The 20,099-nt window shown below is 34.9% G+C and overlaps 1 long non-coding RNA gene across 1 annotated transcript; it reads right to left on the bottom strand.

Moving 5' to 3' along the window:
• Positions 1–1,169: 1,169 nt before the first annotated feature.
• LOC131384222 (uncharacterized) lies at positions 1,170–19,634 on the bottom strand. Its single transcript, XR_009214869.1, has 4 exons — positions 19,588–19,634; positions 5,757–5,815; positions 2,794–2,955; positions 1,170–1,344 (listed from the first exon to the last, which is right to left on the bottom strand). It is a non-coding gene; the product is annotated as an uncharacterized LOC131384222 (long non-coding RNA).
• Positions 19,635–20,099: the final 465 nt, after the last annotated feature.

Here is a 20,099-nt window from a genome sequence, read left to right as displayed (position 1 = left end):
TCGCCGCTCTGTCAGCATTTCTACCCTTAACATCAATACTAATTCTACATGTGTGTATAAGGTAAATGTAGTTGCATAGACCCATAAATGGCCAGTTTCTCTTGGCTTCACCTATTTGTGGGTAGAACTGTATTTGTGTTTCAAATAATCACTCAAATCCCACTGAGTTTTGCCCCAACATGCACTCACGACTCCAAAAAAGTTCTCCTAACTTTTCAGCAACATCCGCATATAGAGGCCAGACCTCTGCAAAAGGCCCTAAACCCTGCTAGACTCAGGCTCCAACTTGCCCACTTCTGGGGGCAGAGCTGCCAGTTCCCCGAGGTACTCCTGCTCCCAAGGGGCAGTGACTGTGTTCCTGGGCATCCCATCCTCTCTCATCATTTTTCTGTTTCTGAGCTCTATGACCTCTGGCAGACTCCCCTGCCAAGGCCTGCTGAGCGAGGCTGCTTAGTCATGCACAAGGAGTGATCAGTGCAGTGGTTCCTGAAAAGGAGGGTGCTGTGCTGTTTCCATTGCTTTAGTACCTGAATGTAGATGGTGTTGTGTGCCTTCATGAAACAGCATTTGCATCATGTTCCATAGTTTCTTTCTTTGGCAGCACCCAGAGTTATAGCATGGCTCTGATACCAGCTGTGCGGAGCCCCTCTCTCTCTGCCCTCAGTATCTTATAGGATATAAATGTCTGGTGTGTCTTCCCAGCCAATTTCCTGGAAGGTCCATGCATACTGAAACCTAAGTTTAAGCATGCTAGGGCCTACCAAACACCTATCTGTATATATTTAAAGACAGCCCAACTGAGTTTTGTTTTTCCTCTTTTCACCATGATTCTCAATCTCTTCTGTCCTCTTCTTGAAAAAAAAAAGAAAGAAAAGAAAGACAAGTATTTGTTGCAGTGAAATACAAAACTCAGAATATTATAACTTACCCTGAGCATCTTCAAACACAGCACAGTGTTCTGAGGACTCTAAGTATCTTGCATTGTTGCTTGGCCACCAGGTGAATCCGTATCATTGTTATTTGATTGGAAACCTTGAGTTGAGCTCATAGACACCAGTAAGACAAGTAGAGATAAATCAGTATGAAAAATATTCTGAGAATATCTTGTTTTTATAAGTCTAAGTAACTGTATTTCCTATAAAATATAACACATTTTAAAACTCTGTGGCTCTTGTTGAATCATTATATATGCACTCATTGTCGTGTGTCAGACAAAACATTCTTGGACATGCTGCAATCACAAGTAGTTACAAATCCTCAGCTGCTTAACGAATGAAGGGCATGTCTCGCTCAGGCTGTATGTGGGGCTGGCCCAGCTTCCACTTTCTGAACCACCACCAATCACTATGGAGGAAAGAACAGAGATTTAGAAAATCGTGCAATAGGTCATAAAACATGTCAAGCAGGGTGTGGGGGAGTATCAAAATACTACAGTATTAATGAGCAAACCAGTGACTTCAACAGTTTGCCATTCTGGTCATCAGATAAATTTAGAGCACCTTAATACTCATCTTCAATAAATTCTCACACTCTTGTGAGTCACCCATATACGGCTTTATAGATAAGAAATGTGGTTAATTGACTTGTCCAAAGTGTGATATAAACAAAGACTACACAAATGAGAAAAGCAAAGCATACTGATTCAGAGCTTGCTATAGCCAGGGAGGCAAGTACCCTCATAACTTTGGCAGAGACTCACAGGCAGTCAGGTGCTTGAGAAAGCTTTAGAGTGGGGAGAAAGAGTTTCAAGTGTTCCCTGAGTGGGGGCTGTTAAGCCTGGGGAAGTTGGAGATGGCTAACTGGAAGAGAGACATACCATGTGCTCAGTTAGCAAAGAAGCTTTGGCTTTCTCTGGTTGATGCTAAGTTTAAAGAGGTGGCAGAAAATAGGAAAGGTAGAAGACACCACCGAAGTCCTGACCATGCTGGGCCTATTGCTGCACTGGTTGTTTTGGGCTTCTTGGACTGGCTAGAGTAGAGGTTGTGGGTCTGAATCTGTTGTAATATATGGCCTGGTCCTGATCCATTTTTATATTCAGTCTCTCAATATCTTTCACTCATTTTCATGAGTCATGGGCCAAAGCAAGTCATATGTCCTTGAATCACTTTATGGTGGAGGAAAACTTAAGTGTTAACTCATGACTTCCATAGCCATTGATTAAGATTCAAGAATAGTTTTTAAAAGCACAAAATATCTTTATATAAATTTCATAACAAGAGACAGTTCTAGCACTTGCATATGAACTTATGTTGATCTATTTCTTGGCACAGATGTTTTTATCCCTCATCTACATTTTTTTTGATACAGACACAGAGAAATTTTCATTTCATACTCAACAGTTAGTATCCAACCTTCTTTGTAAACAAGAATCCATGACTCTTCTATGTGCTAAAACATATATGAATATATTTTAGTGTAATTATGTATGTATATGTATTTATATATGCAATTATATATGCACACCTCCATAGACATACAATATATAATTAGATCAAAGATAATTTTTTTTTAATAATCATTCATCCCATCATTTTGGCTCTAGAGTTTAGACCATTAGATATATCATCTGAAATACAGTTTATAAACAAAGAATATTCTATTCATAACTAATAGGTATTTTAGCATAAGGCAAAAGTTATCTTTCATAACACAAATTTATTGTCTTCATTAAAAGAACCCAAAAAATATAGTGTATGACTTTTGTCTTTCATATAAAATTGATAAAACAGAAAATATTTGTTTGTAATTTTTACTGAGGGTTGACAATTTTCCCTTTCATACTATAAAACTTACATAATTTGATGCAAATCAGTAAATGAATAGTAAATGTCCTCCTAAGTAGGCTGGGTACAGTAGCTCACACTTGTAATCCCAGCATTTTGGGAGAAGAGGGTGGGAAATTTGCTTGAGGCTGGGGTTAGAAAACAGTCTGGGCAACATAGCGAGACACCACCCCTATAAGAAAAGAAAAAGTTATCATAAGTAAATAACAGAAATGAAAAAGAAACCTTAATTTTAAGAAAGTTGCCAAAATACAAAATAAAGATGCAGTTACTTTGTATGGAAGAGTAATATTCACAGGTTACTGATAACATGTCTCTAATGCTATTTCTATACTCATTGTCCCCCAAGGATACACTATCTGTTCTCTCTCAAATCCTTTAGACATCAAGCACCACGCAGTCTCACTGTTCCCATCATATTGGCCTACCGACTATAGGTGCCCATGCTGCCCACCATACTTTTCATACTGAAGGGCTCTCCTCTTAGCTCCACGCAGCCATCTTCTTCTGGTCCCCAATTCCGTGTGCTGTGATGCCACACCTATACCTCCCCACGTAGGAGACTTGGCATGCTATTTCTGATCATTTTTCTCTGTAGTCATTCTCTTCTTGGAGAAGTTCAACTATTTCCATGTTTTTGACTCTAACCTCTAAACTCATGTTTCTAAACTCTAATCGCATAAGGAGTACCTGGGTAATTTGTTCAGAATGCACATACCTTTGTCAGAGATGCTAATTGGGTAAGCCTTGTCAGATGACCCTACGTTTGCATTAGGCACCCAAGTGCAAGCTGGCCCCTGTCTCCGGATTTAGACTCAGCACTCATAGCACACTGGGTATTTTTATGTGAGTATTTAGTAAGCCAATCAAATGAAGCAAGTGCAAAAGAGAACTCCTTATTATGATCAGGATGAATCACTCCCCACACTCCGGTCTTTTTTTTCCTCTCTAAACTCATCCATCCCTTTTTTCCATCCCTTCACTATCTTCCTCATGCCATGGTCTTTATCTGTGTTCCTCACATACAGCAACTCCTTCCAAGCACAGGACTCTCACTGGTATGATTTTTCCACTGGAACATCTTTTCACTGGGGATTTATCTGGTTCTTCTCCAGTGGCTCCTTCTCAGAGGCCTTTCCTGCTCATTCTCTCTAATTAACCTCCCCATTCCACCCATGCTGACCACCAGACATTGCTATCTCTTCATGCTAGCGCTTCATTTGTGCTCACAATCTGCACTGACTTCTTCGCTTGCTTGTTTACTTATTTACTGTCTTTGCACCGGTGATAGCATACAAGCACTTGATAGCAAGGATCTTGTTTTGCTTTCTCTCTTCTGTGCACCTAGTGCGTTTAACACAGAGAAGGTGTGCAGTTGGTAATGTTTGAAAGACAGGAAAAAAGGAAAGAAAGAGAGAGAGGGAGAGAAGGAGAAAGGCAAGGGAAGGGAAGGGGAGGGGAGGGGAGGGAAAGGGAGGGGAAATGAAGGGAAGGGAAGGGAGAGGAAGGAAAGAAGGAAGATGGAGGGAGGAAGGGAGACATCTTGAATATGAGTATCATGGAGGAAATATACATCCATTACCCTGTACAACCAATTAACTTTTTAGAAGATATCTTTGCTTCTAGCAATCACATATACTGTACAACTAACAAAACAAGTATGTTACTTGCAGTCTCTAGGGCTTTTCCAGGAATAGGAAATGCCACAACATGTTGGTGAGACTGCTCTGCACAGGAATCTGAGGCTCACGAGGAAAAGGTGGGTCTGGGAGGATTTGGGAGACCCAAGGCGAGGTTCTGTTTATTTTATTGCCTCAGTTCCTTCATTTCTAAAATTGAAATAAAATATTTCTTATCTCATAAGATTGTTATAATAATTTAATGCGGTAACTTATGAAAAACCTTTAGGAAGTGCTCATTAGCCATCATTTACTATACCTCAATTTAGAGTTACTAATTTTATATATCTGGCTTTAACCATATTTATTTTAAGATTTTTCTAATTACTTATACAACATTAATCATTTTGTCTTTTTTTACAAATATATTTCTATAAAATTCTTTTTTTTCAGTGTTATGAGGTAGCTAACACATAGTCACTCTTTCAGAAATCCCATTAAGTGGCTCCTGACAGAATTCAGAATCGTATTTGTACCACCACATCAATGTCTTCCCTCAAACCCTGTTGAAACATATATTGACAAAAATAAGCTAAAGCTATTTCTTTCAGTTAAAATTAGTTTCTAGCTAAGAGTTTTACACAGTTTAATATTGTTGTGATTTTTCTAACTGACACATCTTTTAAAGTATGATATTATTCACTAATCTAATAATAACATAAACAAATACATTTGTGTTCTCCTTGCCAGGTTCCATTCTCTTATTTTAAAAATATTCCTGTTTTTAACTTAAAACATGCTTCAGAGCAGGTTTGTTCTTCTTTTCTTTTTTTTTTTTAAATGAATGATTTGGAAAAAACATAGGCAGTGTCATCAGAATCTCCCCATTAGCTCTTACTCAGTATGTGACACTGAAAAATCTGCCAGTCTTGCCTTTTTTGATTCTCCTTCACTAGCGAATGGAGATAACCGTCTCCATCCATGCAGAGCACTAAGGTTGTGCTCCAAAAGAGGGTCTGGCACATAACTCTCAACATTATTGTTTTTCACTACTGATTTCAATCCAATTACTGTCAATTAAGTTAACATTTAGAGGGCTTGATAATAAATTCTTGATAATCATGTAGTAACTACTGCTTGAATCTTATTGAATATTATTAAAATATGTCTAATGATAGTTTGAATTTCCATGATTTAGTGAATTTTTTTATATAGATAAATCATCTTAAATTAGTGTTACTGTCATATCAACCATACAGATAAACATTTCTGATTTCTGCCTGTCTTCTATCCATCCGTTTGCAGTTAAGGTGGATAGATTTTCAGTGGGCAGGGTCTGTTTCCTAGAACTCACCTAATGACTGAACTCTACGGATGTGCCAAGGAGTCCCTGACCTTGAGGAGATTACATTTCTAGGGGATAGAAGGGGGAGAAGAAAAGTAAGCAAGTGGGATTTTCTTTCAATTCCATGTGATAAAAAAGGTAAATAAGGGATAGTAGGGAACTGCAAAAAGACAGCATTAAGCAGAATCCCTTGGAGCACACACAGTGTGTTGGTATAAGCTACTTGAAAAGTATTCAGTTTGTCCCTGAAGCCCATCTGATTTTTATCACTCTACCATTTTCTCATCATACCTATTATATAACATGCAGAATTCAAATATTTGTGCAATGGATAAGCTTGCGTGTTGATGGAATTGTTAATAAATTACATTCACTCCTTTCTTTGAATGTCTCTGCTCTTTTTGTATATAAGTTCCATGGGTTTCCCATGAAGGATATTAATACCTACGGAAAAGAGTGACAATTGTGCTCATTGCTAAGCTGAAAAAATGTAATCCGTCTATCTGTTTTCTCTGCAGTACATAACACTAGAAAATCTAATCACCTTGAAATTGTTTGAAAGCCAGCACAAGAAAATTCATGGATGTTCACTATAGAATGAGCACAATAGAGCACCTCAGCTCATCTTATTTCAGACCGAAGCATTCTACAACGCCATCAAGAAGGAGCTAAGCTATATCAGGATAAAGCAAATACAGAGGTATGTTTTTTTAAAACCCTTAAACAAAGTTTATGTCTGCTCTATTCTTCCCAATTGAAGCCTTAAAAAAAGAAAGTGAAAGTACACGTAAGAGTCAGTGCCTTTATTTTTCAAGAGAAGCTAAAAGATGATTCAGTCGTATTATTTTCCCAAAGATGGCCTGCTAGGACTCCCTGCAATGTATGCAATTTTAAGAATGATTGATATTCTGTCAAAGTAAAATAAATGTATTAACTTTAAAGAAAAGAATCTTTACCAAAGTTTCCAGGACAGTGTGTTTCCAGGACAATGAGTTTCCAGGACATTGGCTTAACAGACTACTTTTATAGTTATGAGTCTACACAGGGAAATTGAGGGTGATATTGGTTTCAAAAGTCACTTGAGAAGTATTCTTTTCACTACATTCTAAAACCACTATGGTGGATTGGTGATGTCTTCTTAGAGTGTTTGATAGACTCTGCCATTAAGAACATCTGTGCCTGGGCTTTTCTTTTTGTGCATGTGTGAAATGTGTATGTGTTCATGTGTGTGAGTGCATATTCAGGCTTCATATTTTTAATAATTTTTAGCCTTATTATGTTGTCAATTTTATTGAATCTGTAGTAACATTGTCTTTCATTCATGATGGAGATAAATTGACTCCTGTCTTTTAAATCAACTTAACTGCTAGTTGCATCACTTTCATCTATCTTTTCATCAAAGGATTGTATTTTATTATATTGACTTTATTGATTTCCTCTACAGTTTGTTATTTTAAATTTCATTGATTTCAGCTTCTATTTGAATCATGGTTTTGCTCCTACTTACTTTGGATTACTCTTTTATATCTTAGTTCTTTAGATGATGCAATAGATCTTTCAACTGGTTTGGGACATTTTTCTTTTTTATAATAAATATTTAACAATCTAAACTTTTGTCTAAGCACTATTTAGCCACACCCCAATCTATTTATGTATTATGTTGTTATGTTTTCATTGTTATTTTGTTCAAATGACAGGTTTCCCTGTCATTTCATCTGTGACCCATGGTGCATGTACATGTATTTGTTTAGCAATATGTTGTTTGATTTCCAAATATGAGAGGATTTTCAGATCCGTTACTGTTACTAATTTATAATTTAATTCACTTTTCAGAAAATACATTCTGTTTGATTATAATTCTATTAAATATTGAGACTGTTTCATGGCCCAATATATCATCTATGCTGGTAATCTTTCACTGTAGTTAAAAAGAATATAAACTCTTTCTCTGGAGTTGAGTGCACTATCAATGTCAATTAGCTTGAGTTACATTGTTCTAGTTTTCTGTAGTTTTTCTTATTTTCTGTCTACTTATTTCATCAATTACTGACAGAGAAGTTTTGAAATCTTCAACTAAAATTGTAGTGATATCTATTTCTTCTTTCAGCTTTGAGAGTTTTTGCTTTTTTCAAGTTTCTCTTAATAGATATCCCATGTATATGATTGTTATATTTTTTTAATTAACTCTTCCTTTCATCATTGTAAAATATCCCCTTATTTTCTTTATATCTTGTTTTGAAGTTTGCTTTTATGGATGTTAATGTAGTAGCTTCAGCTTTCTTATGGTTAGTATTTTCATGGTACGTCCTTGTATGCTTTCAGTTTTAAACTATTTTCGTCATGTTGAAATAGCATTTCCTCAGACAAGATATATTTTGGTTTTAATTCTTTAAAGTTGAGTATGATAATCTCTATCTTTCTAATTGCAGTTTTTAGATTGTTTACATATACTTGTTTATACTGTTTAAGTTTCCCATTTGTAATTTGTTTTCTATTTGCATCATTTATACTTTTCTTTTTTTTCTTTTAGTACCCTTTTTGATGAAATAAGTACTTTTAGTATTGCATCTGAGCTCCACTTCAAATTACTGAGTGAACATTTCTGCTTTATTACTGGTTATTCTAGGGTTTATAATATGAATATGTAACTTATCACAGTAACTGTCAAATCATGTTATGCCACTTCACATGTGAGAGCCTTAAAAAAGTGTATTTTCTTCTCTCCTCTCTTCATTCTTGTTATTATTTTTATCTACTTTACTTCAATATAGTTCATTAATATCTCAATATGATGACTAATTGGTGCTTCAATTATTTATCTTTTAAAGAAATCTTTGGAAATGTGTAAAATGCATTTATTGATATATGTCCATTTTTCAGCACTCTTCATTCTTTTTTAAATTAAAATACCCATTTGGTATCATTTTCTTCAGTGTAATGAACTTCCTTTAACCTTTTTTTATAACTCATGTCTGCTTTTAAAATTTTTCCTAGCTTGTTCATCTGAAAATGTCTTTATTTTGCCTTCATCTATTTTAAATAGGATATGGAATTTTCAGTTGACAATTGACATAATCAATAAGTTTCCATCCAAATTGAAATTCAAAGCTGTGTGCCATCATTCATTTTGCTATACCCTGACTTGCCCGATTGCCAAATAATAAGGAGCAGAGAGTCATATATGGATTATGTATGACTGGGTTAAAATAAATTATAACAGAAAATACATGTTAAGCATGAATAAGTTAAAAGTATTGCTGTATGTATAGAAAAAAAATCATCCTTTGGGGGAATTTAGTTACTATGGTATAAAGTTTGGGAACAATTTAAATACTTTCCATTGATTAATATCTTTTGGTCATTATAATCCACAGTTAATACACCCATCCACACACACCCATACCCTCCATGTTCCACAAACACTACTTGTCTACATGCAAGCATACAGGTGATCAACCATACTTCTCTTTTCTAAGTAATATACAATTTATTTTTAATAATCCCTACTAAATAAATGTCAATCTCATATGTTGAAGATATAAATTTTTAAAACTCCAACTTGCCTGTTTTAAGAAAAGTTTGGACTAATAATGATACTTGAGAGATCGTCTCTCCTTGTCAGACTGGAAATAAAAATATTGTCTTACAAACCAGTAAAATAAATATTAAAGTTTCAAGATATTTTTTTCCTGGTGAAGGTCCTCTTTTAGAATTTCTTTAAAAGTTCTGATCTGAACTGGAATGCCTTCCCATCCCCAGAGAAACCCACCTTACTCCTATAATCAGTCACTAGCAGTAGCTAAAATAAAAAGAAGTGGGTATGGTCAAGTTTTTTTGGATACAATTTGGAAACTAATTTACTCCCTTGGGAAAATCAGCCCCCGTTTTCATTTTAATATTCAGAATTTTCCCTTTCTTATTCACAGTGCTGAGAGTCAGCCTTCTTCTCTTGTCAAATAAAGATGTAGAAGTTTCTACTTTAAAGCCTTATATACATTCCTAAAAAATACCAAAAAATTTCTACAAAAATCTCACACTAAAAAGAATAAGGTCTGTGAGAAAACTAGGGTTGGATAAAAACAGTGAAAATCCCTTTGGAGTTCCAGTGAAACAATAACAATTTTAAAAATACTAGCACAGTTATATAGACAAAGACAACTGTATCCAGAATTATCATTTTTCAACATTTTCAACATCTTTTTGGGGCTTGTGTTTTCTCCTTTGTGATATGGGCTTTGAAGAAATTCTCTATTAACTGAAACCATTTTATCAAACTTAAAATTGTAAGTTATGCTGAGCTGTATTCATTAACCATTATTATTAATACACGGTGCAATGTAATTGCAGCGTCTTATTCTTCACTTGTCACTTCTCTGTATAACTTGACAGTGAAAAATGTAGATGTTTCTGAAGACACTAAATCAGACAGTTGTTACACCAAAGGAAGGTACTTCCCGGGCTTATCAGGGTCTGTTTCAAAATCTGCAGCCAGGAAAAGCAAACTTCATATATTGGTAAAGCTTTTTCTTAATTGTGTGACAGTTTTCCCCTTTCCACTTCAAAATGTTAGCATTGTCTGAAAAAATATGAGTCCTTATTCTTTTCCTTTTTGTTGATACTACTTCTGTATTTACTCATCACTAATGAGCTAATTCCAACTGCAGCAGAACAAACTCTATGAAGTATGCACAGATATATTTTCAAGACAATGAAAGATATAAAGAAATTATCTAAAGGAAGGACACACATCACAACTTTTTTTTTTTTTTTTTGTCACCCAGGCTGGAGTGCAGTGGCGCGATCTCGGCTCACTGCAAGCTCCGCCTGCCAGGTTCACACCATTCTCCTGCCTCAGCCTCTCCGAGTGGCTGGGACTACTTTTTGAGACCTTGTACCAAGTCTAGATGTTCACAGTGATGCAACATCATCGGGTAGTACATGGCAAGAAGGGCTCTTGCCCACTATTCCGTATCCCCAGGGGTCCTATTCTTACTGTCCCTGGTTTCAGTTGTTGGAGTCATCTTTCCTATGCTTCTTGACCTCCTTAATATTTTCTGTCCTTTGTCTATTGTCTCCTGTTTCTTTTTCTTTTCCTTCCTTCCTTTATTTCTTTCTAATAAGCCTTAAACTGAAACAAGCAAATAAACAACAAGACGAACAAAGGAATGGTTCAATAACAATTAGTTCTGAAATTATTGGAAATGTTAAAATCTTTTATAATTTCACTGGGTCCCTTAAATCATAATGTCTATCCTAGCAAGATACCCAATGTAAAAATATATGTATCTAATTATAAACGACCCTGAGTTCTCTGTAATTTGCAAGGACTACTTATTCTCCTAGTGTAACACCAGACAACTAACTTATTAACAAATTTCATTTTTCAGTTTTGAATTTTTATGTTTCACATATTAAAATATTTCATAAATTATGCAGCTATCCTTTTTTTTTTTTTTTTTTTTGAGACAGAGTCTCACTGTGTCCCCCAGGCTGGAGTGCAGTGGTGCGATCTCGGCTCACTGCAAGCTCCGTCTACCGGGTTCATGCCATTCTCCTGCTTCAGCCTCCCAAGTAGCTGGGACTACAGGCGCCCACCACCTCGCCTGGCTAATTTTTTTTGTATTTTTAGTAGAGACGGGGTTTCACCGTGCTAGCCAGGATGGTCTCGATCTCCTGACCTCGTGATCCGCCCTCCTTGGCCTCCCAAAGTGCTGGGATTACAGGCGTGAGCCACTGTGGCCGGCCGCAGATATTTTTCTTAAATGAGTACATTGATTTTCCGCCCAGAGAAAATGTAGTAATTATCATTTAGTATAGGACTGATCCAAATATATATGTATAACAATGGGAAACTATAGGTATTTATTATTTGAGATATATTCAAAAAGTTTTTAAGTCCCTTCATAAATTTGAAAAAGAAAATATCTAGCACTTGCATAGATCCCTGGACAATTTCTGTTGTTTCCTCTTTTTCATATCTGAAGTGGAATCAGGATGTGTAAGATTTGCTAACTGCGTTTTGAACCTACTAAATCACACTTTTCTAAGAGCAGGGTATTTGTAATGTTCTAAGAAGCATACTACTATTCCAAAGGGTCCCCTTTCCTGTCATGTTAAAAGAAGTTCTTAGCAGTAAAGGGAACTTCTTTCGTATTCTGATATTTTCTTCCTTATTTCTTTGTCTCCATGGCGTTTTGACACATTGTGTGTCCTTAGTCTCCTTGGTAGCTAAAGATAGCTCTGCTTTCCAAAGCAATAAAATGTGGAATTATTTTAAATTTCATGCTCTCAACTTTTTACGTTTTCTACAAGGGAGCTTTATTGTTGGGGAAATAAAACAATCTGCCTTCACAGTCTCTTTCTCCTCTACTTCAGATCCAAATTTTCCAAACGCAGGACTTTCTTATATATCAATCAATACAATGTGAGGATGTTATTGAGTATGAATAATGAAGTGGAGTGGAGTGGATGAACTGGATTATAACGTGACCAGAAGATATATTTGGCGTAGGAATATGAACAGCTCTATCCTGGGATGAAATGATATTTCCTATTTAGGTAAAGATATCCTAGAATGTAGGATACTTTACAAAATCCTAGTGACAAGATTTCTACATTATGGAAGAAATGGTATGCTCTGTGTTTTCACTAAAGATCAAATTGTCAGCTCAATTTTTACTAGAAAAATATAATTTTGTTTTCAAACATAAGTTTCACTACCATTTGGCCATAAAACTTTACTGTCTCCCTGGCGAGTTAGTTTATTTGTTCTTATGTTTTCCATTTCCTTCATGTGACCAATATTGCATCTCTAAGATGCCATGGCTGTAATTTGTGAGAAGCAGGCAGGGGCTGGAGAGGTAGAGAACTGTTTTATGCCTTACAGAATTTTCTGCACTCTTTGATTTTCAACCATATACAAGAATGAATTTGATTAAAATTAATTTTACATATTTTTCTATTATTAGTACATGATAAAACTGTTGCATCTGTTAACTGAAGAAATAAATTATTCATAAAATGTTAATATATAATTGGTTAAATATTTAGAAACACATAGTTAGAGTATTGTCTCATGTCACCAAAATAATTTCCAACTGGAATAAAGTGGAATAAAGATTTATATATAAAAATTAAACCACAAAATACGAAAGAGTACATTTAAGGAGGGGATGTTTTTTCTATATGATACCTAAGGTGAAAATGAAAAAAAAAGGATAAACAGAATTAAGTACATAATAATTTAAAAGTCTATGTATTACAAATAGAGCATAAGTAAAGTCAAGACTAAGTGAAAAACTATAAAAATACTTGAATACCATAAGATAAAAATTACTAGCTTTTTCAAGAATGAACATTTTAAAAAACCAGTAAGAAATGTTGAGGACTATAGTGGAAATTGAGTGAAATTTATGGAGAGCTAATTTATAGAATAATAAATTCAATTGCTGGTAAATATATGGGGAAATTTAATTTCTCTAGCAAAAAATTCAAAATATGATAAATATATCACATATTTATCTATTGGGACAAAGTGTAACCATGTAAAACCAGTGAGTTTGTATTGCTATCTCATGGTTAGCATTCCAAAGTAAAAGCTAGTGGATCTGTGTGTGTGTGCGTGTATGTATGTATAAATGTCTAGATGTGTTTATTTGTATGTACATTTATTAAGTTATATACTTTGTCTACCAAATTGGCTTATAAATAAAAAAGTGCTCATAAATTAAGTAAATAAATCCAAGCAATTTTCAAGTTCACCTGACTTAAGTAAATCATTACTAAACAAGCTTTAAAATTATTGGTAAAATAAAAATAAAATGTCTTCAGAATTGTCAGCATACATTTTTGTCTGGATTTTATATCTGTCTTTGACAGATATTTTGAGATGTCTGTGTTTGGCATAGAAGGTTATAAAGCTATTTACCTAGCCAAAATAAAATGATCTTGGTTTGTGTGCCTTCTTTGAAAAATGAGACTAATTTAATGTTGTTAGCTGAATTTTCTGAGTTATTGGCAAAAAATACCTATGCGTTTAACTTTGAAGCTGTTTTTTAGGTGAGCATCTGATGTTTGCTGGCTATTAAAAAATGGTTATTTTAAAAGTGGTTAACAAAGATATAACTAGCTTTATAGTGTCTAATATCTCAGTTTATAGGAGTAATGTAGATAACATTGTTAAAAATGAAAGAATTGAGTACATGTAAATGAGATAAATGTTTTAGGTCAACTTTTTGAGTAACTTAAAATATTAAAATTATTTTTATGTTCATTGAATATCTGGGTCATTTCCAACTAAGAAAGGGTTATGATATATAGAAATGTTTCTAAAAATTATGGAATTGTTCTTATCTATAAAATGCTTTTATCTGATGGTTTAGGATTTCTTGCTTTTTAGGGTTTCACTAAAGTTTTAGGTTACTTAAGGATAAGAATTCTAGTAAATACATAATTCTGTATACAAAATGTGCCAAAAAGTTTGTGTTGTTAGTGAGAAAAAGAATACTTTCTCTAATTCAGAAATTATTTAAAAGTTAGTTTAAATTACAGATGTAAAAAGGTTATTTATAAAAGAATGTAGTAAAGAACCATTAAGTAGGGGAGAAAGATGTGGAAAAAGTTATATATACATATATATATGATTATTTGTTTTTGGTAAGGAAGGTTATAAATTTTCTTTATAAGGATCTTGTATGGTACATTTTTTGTCCTGAAGTAAAATGCGAAGAAGAAAGAAGGAAGGAGAAGGAGATGTAGAAGGAGATGGAGGAGGTGGAAGAGGGGGAGGACATGTGCAGGAGGAGGAGAAGGAGAAGGAGAAAATCTGGGGCTGAATGGAAACCCCAGGCATGTTGTGGATGGTCTAAGTCATATGTAGCTTTTCCTGTTCCTTTGCACATACAGAGAGAATAAAAAGTTGATAATGTTTAGATAATAAAATATTCTTTAAAACCTGATAGAGAATTGGAGAAATTTGTCTCATTAACATTTTCATAGTTAAAGCTCTTAGTCTTGATTAAAGCAAAATAAGAAATATTGTAAAGAAATGCATTGGCAGTTTGGCAATATTTATTTATTTATTTATTTATTTATTTATTTATTTATTTATTTATTTTTGCAGACAGGGTCTTGCTCTTTCACCCAGGCTGGAGTGCAGTGGCTCAATCTTGGCTCACTGCAACCTCCACCTCTCAGGTTCAAGCAATTATCTTGTCTCAGCCTCCTGAATTGCTGGAATTACAGGCACACACCACCATGCCCAGCTAATTTTTTTTAGTAGAGATGGAGTTTTGCCATATTGGCCAGGCTGTTGGCAATTTTTCTTTTTATATAGTTAAGAATGAAGCTGGATTTAGTGTACATGCTTGCATTGCTTCACACTATGTATGCTATTTTGCATGGATAGTGCTGGCACTAGAGTCCTTACTGGTCACGTGCCTAGAGCGAATTTCTTGATTGCACAGGATGTGTGGTGATATTGGTGGACTTAAGGATATTGAATTGTGTATCAGGAATAAAATATTCATTATATGGGGTTTGTAGGCTCTAGGTAACACTTTAGCCTCTAAGGTAAACTGAGAAATTTAGGACTGGTTTCCTGTTTATTTGTTTTTGCTTCTAATTTTCATTTGTTTGCTGTTTCTTCTCCTCTGGGTTTTACTTGTGTATGCATATATATATAATCATATATAAAACTATAGACACTTTTTACCTTCCAGTCGAAGGCTTTTGTTTAGTTCTGTGAATATTTTGTTTCCTATGCATTTCTAGCAAGTCATCATCTGTTCTATTTATCTGGAATTCCTAAGTTGCCTTTGGTGGGGCCTGCAGGAATTGATGGAGCGCACCAGCCACTTGGAATTTCATTGGTTTTGCTTGCTTCTGATGATCTAGACAGCTAAATAAGTAAAAGACCTATTTTTATAAATTCTGAATAGAAATAGTACATTATATGTTTTGTTGTTTGGAGAGGTGGATGAGTGCAAAAATATTTGAGTGATGTTTGTTTCCAGGGTGACTCAATTGAATCAACACTTTGGATTGGTTTCAGATCTTTCCTTTGAGGAAAAAAATTGTGAAATGAGTACAGTTTTAATGTTCAGGAAAGATTGGCTTTGTCCTTAAGGAAATTATATTGATTAGAATTTCTTTAAAACTAATTTAAAGTGACACTTACTTGGATTAAGTAGTAATATAAAAAAGGGTGAGACTTTCTAGTGACTTTTTATCTCAAGCCATTTATCACTGATGGGCCTTCATGTTGTACTTAAAATATTTGCAGCTGTTGCACTGGTTTGAAGATTTTGGTGATGAGAGTTACCTAATTGAGGTAGGAGAACAGGGTCTGGGGTCAGGGAACCTAAGGACTTCCTAGAACTAAATCAAATTAAAAAACTCCAACTTTCTATGATCAAGTAAATAACTTTGTAACTCTACTTCAGCTGTAACAGGAAATATCCTCTTCATTTGTACACAGGGTGTACATCAAGTAAATCAGTTTATAACTTTACTTCAGCCTTTTCATTTACATGGAGCATACACCAAGTAACCAATGGTAACATAATTCTTGAAGATAAAAGAACCATAATTTTGCCATTTCTTATATTGAAGGCATAAGGCAGGAAATTTATTTTCTTCTATTTTCTCCTCTCTACATTCCTCTGATATCCTGGGAAAGAATAGATTTTGGAAAAGAAAAGAAGCTGTTTCACAAATGCTTTGGCTTCTTTGCAATTCACGTTTTGTCTTTGGGAAAAAGTTTTGAACCTAATGACTATTAATATCACTTCAAATTCTAAAATTGGCAGTGCCCACAAACATTTTTAAAAACGTTAGGATATGTACAGTAAAATATATTAACAACTTAAACTTCAAATGGGAAACGTAAAATAATCCATCAGTTGAAGTGTTAAAATTGCATTGCCTCTCCAATTTTAATAATTCTTCTCTCTCCTTCCCATTCTGCTTCTCTCCAGAGAGAGAGCTGTCATGCAGAGAATGAGAGAGAGCACCATGGGGTACAGCCGGGCCTGTTGCATGCAGAACTAAGCCAGCTGAGGACAAGGAAGAAAGGGGCACAGAGGCGCATCTTCCTGAAACAATTGGTGTCCTCTTCTCTGCTACTGTGGATCTCTAACTGGAGAGGAGACAGGCAGAAAAGCCCTGTTTCTGGCTCCTGCTGAGACACTGACTGTCAGAGTAAGTCTGCTGTCTTCAGGAGCAAGGTAGCACCATGCACTGGGTCTACTTATTTCCTCAATTGCGTGAGTATTATCACTATTTCCAAGGGATGCAGAAACTCAATTCTTAAGTTATTTACACATGAAAGTGAAAACTACTTGTTACATAAAATAATGAATCATAAATAAATTTTATTTATTGTAAATTATCTAACTTAAAGACTACCTATAACATTTTAGTTTTAAGCTTGGTCATGAAAAATGCATGCCTCATAAACCATTTATGGGGGAATATTAATGGTTAAATCAAATTATTAGATGTTTGAAGATTGCATTTTTTCTACTGAATATACAAAAGTTTCATTTTTTATTTTATGTTAATCAATGAAATATTTGACGTGCTTTTATGGCAGTGTCGTGGCAATCACTAAAGCCACTTAGCACAAGCCATCACCCCAGTGCTGAGACTTCTAATTCTCTGGTGTGTTTTATTGACATTATACATATTCTGTATCAATCAGGACAACTGAACCATGCTCAGTACCTGGGCAAGTTGTTTGTGCCTTTGCTGACAAGATTGATTACCCATGCAAAGCTTGAAATATTTAATTATCCATGATTAAATATAGCTCCCTTCTTTGGAATGTGCATGTTTATACTTTTTCAGAATTAAAAGAATGTGTACGTGTATATATAGCAACATCACACAGTAGAATACTAACCCAAGAAGGAAACCCTATGGAATCCATATGAGTTATACATTTGACAGCAAACATTGAGTCCTCTATTTAGAAAAATTAATGTACAAATTATTCTATATTAAAAATGACACCTCTGGTTCAAAATGTGGCTACTCCAATGACTGTATTTTTAGATGTTAATGTGGAAATACCAAATTAAATCTATTATCTACTATTATCTATCTATTCTACTAAAGTGGAAATAACAATTTCAATTTACATCTACTATCATACTAACCACAACTTAGAATGTGGTTAGATATCTATCATTTCATGATAGTTCAGTCAGTTTTATCAATAACAGAATGTTTTCTGCAAAAATTCAGCCACTTTAGTAATTCTAAAATTCTGAAATGATGCTAGAATCGAAATTTAAAATTATCATCAACTGGTAATATCATATGCTAATAACGGCATGAAAGACAAAAAAGTGCTCAGAGAAATGAAGGATAAAATGTCGACTCTCCCTTAAAGTAGAACTTTAAATCAAACAAATTCACTTGTGTCTAATGCAATTCAGGGAACATCTCTGTTTAGAAATGTATAGTATGTAGACAGAAGGCAGACTACCAAAGAGAAGCAAATATTTGCTATCTGTGTGTAGTGTGTGTGTGCGAGTGTGTGTGTGTATATACACACATTGCCTAACTTTGGCTTCTGCTTTCAAAATGTGTGCTTTGTAGCACTTCTAATAACATAGCAGGAAGGCACCATAAGGCAAAGGACAGAGCTGACCAACAGAGATTATTGCTCCAGCTCTGACTTTCCCTAGGTCTCAGACTTTCAATTACTCAGATAATATCATTGCACCTTGTCTTACCCACGTATCTAAGGGGAGTGTGTCATGGCCGACTGATACTCAGCTCACAGGATGTGGTGAAGATCAAAGTGCATTTAACTTCTTTTTACTCATACGTGTTTACTGTGCTCAGAGGTTATAAAAAATTGGGTTGCAGGGGAGGGTTCACATTCCTATATATAACCTGAACCTATACTTAGGAGTGTAATCATCAAATTAGAAGAAATACTGTGTTTGCCAGGATTGGTGGAGGGGATCATTATTACTAGTTAGCTAGAGAGGGAAGGTGAGTTTTCTCAGTGATGAGCGTGGAATGAGAATACACACCTGGAGATAAAGGTCTGCTGTATTATACCGAAGCCTGGGTCTTCAAGCATCAGTCAGGTTTGTTTTTAGTGGGATAAACTATTTATCACACTACAGATGTTATAATGATCATTAAGTTAGGTTCTTAATGCGGGGTCATCTGTGAACTTGGATAAGAAAAAAATATATATGCCTTCAGCTTTAGTAACTTATAATTGAAATTTGGTACTTTTTTCAAATATGAATGTAAATTTTAAAACACAGTAGCTTTGGACGTACCAAGAAAACTCATATAATTTTAAATACTTTAACATTTATATGCAGTTATTATGGATACATCAAATTTTTGTTTTGCTTATCACTATAATTATGGTATTTCAAAAAGTAAGTAGTCCTTATAAAATCACGGCACTTATTAATCCCTGATTGTTAGATCTCAATGTGGTTAATAAAAGAAGCACATTTTAAATTGAATTTCAATATAATTTGTTTCCTCTGTGATTATATATATTTTAATCATTCTTCTGAGACAGGGATCATAGGTACACACCGCCAAAGGAACACTGGCAAAATTTAAGAGCCTTTGTCAGTGCAGCATTTTCAGTGTCAGAGCAGAACGTAGAGGCTGCCTTCCTATTTCAGCTTCTTGAAATTCTGAGACTCCTGAGGAGATTATCCTAAAGTAGAGATGATAATAGGATGCGAAAAGAAATGGCTGTACACAGCAGGGAGAAGACCTTGCTAACCGACTCTCCAGGGGGTGGGAAGGTCCTCTGGGGGCTCTGGCTCATGAGGTGCATGGAGAAGGGAGTCACCTGGGCAATGGGGCTCTCAGGATCAGTAAGGCTGATGAATCCAGCTTGACATGCCACAAAGTAGCCTGCAACTTCAAAGGACTATGTAGGCTTGGCCGTAAACAATGCCAGTGGTGACCACAATGGATTAGAACCCATACCCTTGTGTTCTGAGCTCCTGCAAACCCCCCTAACTCGCCACTCAGATAAACTGTGCAACATTTACGAGGGACAGGTTGTTTAAAAATGATTGCATCTGAAATTACAGAAATATGTCGGCATGAAATCTGATTTATTTTGATGTAGAGAAAATGAAGTCATTTCTCCTACATTCAAGTTTCTGAAGAATACATCATGTTGGTTACGTTATTATTTTATTAGAACATTAACATTTTTATTATAATCAGTTTATGAAATGTAGTGAATATTATTTCAAATCCTGAATATTGGGAGGAATGTTGAAGCTTAATTTTTTAATAGCTTTTGTAAACTATACTCTGATTTGGAAGATATATTTTGGACTATTTCATACC

This window comes from Hylobates moloch, unplaced genomic scaffold (assembly GCF_009828535.3).
Source record: "Hylobates moloch isolate HMO894 unplaced genomic scaffold, HMol_V3 SCAFFOLD_9, whole genome shotgun sequence".
In the NCBI taxonomy this organism is placed as follows: domain Eukaryota; kingdom Metazoa; phylum Chordata; class Mammalia; order Primates; family Hylobatidae; genus Hylobates; species Hylobates moloch.
This window is presented reverse-complemented; position numbering and strand designations above follow the sequence as displayed.